This window comes from Pundamilia nyererei, unplaced genomic scaffold (assembly GCF_000239375.1).
Source record: "Pundamilia nyererei isolate P.nyererei 1_Seehausen unplaced genomic scaffold, PunNye1.0 scaffold00071, whole genome shotgun sequence".
In the NCBI taxonomy this organism is placed as follows: Eukaryota; Metazoa; Chordata; class Actinopteri; order Cichliformes; family Cichlidae; genus Pundamilia; species Pundamilia nyererei.
This window is the reverse complement of record NW_005187472.1, coordinates 2,995,632-2,998,313: the sequence shown is the minus strand read 5'-3', so window position 1 is coordinate 2,998,313 and position 2,682 is coordinate 2,995,632.

The window sequence follows — 2,682 nt, the reverse complement described above, 5'->3', positions numbered from 1 at the left end:
AAAAAAAAAATCGGGAACAGAAACCGATGCAGGCTCTCTGGGCTTTTTTTCAGAATGTTACAAACCTGCAACACCAAAAAATGACACCAATAATCATCCACAAAACACACAAGAGCACGTGTCGTACACAATGTCAGTGCCACAATGCATCAGCTGGACGACATCAGTGAGGCTGGTCGAGCTCCTGTAAAGGACCGCTTCACGCTCCACTGGATAATAACACAAACCACAATCTTCTCCTAAACCTAACCAAGCTTATTATAGTTAAATAAAACTACAACCAGATATCAAAAATAAACATTTGTTAACTGGTTTTGTGAACTTGGAAAACTAAAATGACTTAAAATATGGAGGTAATACGTTTGGTTTTAGTACCAGTTAAAACATTAAAACTTGCTGATGAGGGACTGATGGACACATTTCTTGAGGCTTTGAGTGTCTACAAGACCAAGAAGACATATGCCCTCCACACAATATCATAATCATTACAAAGTCTGATCTAACAGAATAAAAACTAAACTCAGTCTGGTTCTGCCGGAGGTTTCTTACTGTTAAAAGGAAGTTCTTTCTTCCCACAGTCGCCAAAGTTCTTGCTCATAATGAGTGATATTGTTGGGTTTTCTCTGTAAGTATTATTCTAGGGTTTACTTTACAATATGAAGTGTCTTGAGGCGACCGTTGTGATTTGGCGCTGTGTCACTAAAATTGAATTGAAAATTGAAAACTGTAATAACACTGAACGTCAAAAAGTCGTTTCTTAACACCGAAACTTGACCAGTGAAAACCAGCAAATCCACCATAGAGACAAAAGCTGCACTCGCATACTTGTTTAACCTTAATTTACTTCACTGTCACCCCTCAAACCTCCTGATCTCAACTCCTTATAGGATTCTTAGCCCCAATAGTCCTGATCCAGATACCTGACACTGTGCAATAGCAGCATCGGACAGATACATGCGAACCCTGGAATAAAATCACAGCTTTTCTAATGAACAGGGCACTGACTCAGCTGCACAGTCTGTTTGGTTTCTTCATAGATCCATCTTCCGGGTCACTCATTTACAAATCAGCTTCAGCAGATAAAGTGAGGGGAGGATCGGCAGGAGTGCTGCCAACAGGGTTTCTCAGCTCTTTTCCGCCAATTTGTGCCGGTGTGGATAAATGTGAGAGCCAGAGCGCAGTTTGACGGGTTTAACAAGCAATTATTACGCATTAGCTCGAGCAGATGTTCAGGTGATATATGTAAGAAGGAAACTGCGGTGGACAGAAGGTCTGTGGACTACATCTGCCAATCACCGGTGAATTTGTTGTGGTAAATATAAGAGACAGGCACCGAGGGGCAAGATTATGGCAGAACCATCAAAGATCAGGAGTCCACGAAGTTTCCAGAGTTTATTTTCCTTCTGTAGGGGAGAATGTACAGACAGGCAAAAAGCAAGGATATCACATTTTGCATTTTATATCCAGGTCACTAAACAAATATACACAGAGCAAAGCAAATATGATCATGGTCTTTCTGCCTGAGAAACAGTGAGGAAACTTTGGGCGATGTGTCACAAAGTCTTACTGAGCACTCGACAGGGCGGTAAATGTTTAAATTATTTAAAAAAATAAAAATAAAACAGTCAATATTGGAGGAAAACAATCAAATAGATGTAAACTTATAAACTTATATTTTAAAAAGGGGGAAATAATAAGCTTCATTTGATTCTGAATTAAAATACATTCAGGTCCCATTGCACTAAAATTCCATGTGAACATAAGATGAAATAATAAAACACTTGTACAAAGAATAACCGTGCAGATAAGACGACTGTGGTCACGACATAATCTGCTTCAAAATAATAATAAAAATTAAAAAAAAAAAAGGGAAAAAAAGGCTTGTAACACCGTCACAATACACCCTGGACAACCTCCCATGATCTTCACACAGTTCATTTAAAAAGGAACAAAAGTTTTCACCGTTTTTACTCTTGCAGTACAAAGAATAAAAACACCCAACACGTCTGTACCGCTTCACTCATGCTTCATGCATGAGTCAGTCAGATCAGTGAGACTCATGACGATTTACAGCCAGTTAAGACAGACGATGGATGTCACACAGTGACAGGATAACTGAAGTCTGCGTGCTCCAGCAGCTGAAGCTAGGAGTGGTAGCTTTAGCATGTGAGCCACAGAGCAGCCAATGGAATGTCGGGGTGGGCGGGATGATGGGTGGCGTCAAGCACCAGCCGCTGAAAATCCACACTGTGGCAGGTTTGGGCACAGCCAGCACAGTGACTACACATGGTTGGAAAAATACTCCCATTAAATAACCTTTGTGCTGTGGATCGATAACCTGGTTAATCGATTACTAGAAGTGCTGGGATGTTTAGAAGCACTGGAGTGTACTGCTCTTTGCGTCATCTGTCACAGATTGTCAGGAATTCATTCTTCAAACAACACTTTTAGCAGGAAAGAATTTTTAGCTTCAACTTTTAGCTGCACAACAAGTGACGCTAGACAGACCTCATGTATTTACAGATGTATGTCTCATCAGTGAAGATGAGACAACTGAACCTCCTACCATAACTACAGACCAGTTTGGTCCAATGGGACAAAGCACCTTTCATGAACTCAAAGAGGCACCCTAAATAAAAATCGAGTAAACTACAACACTTGTTATGAAGATAAAAATAAGTT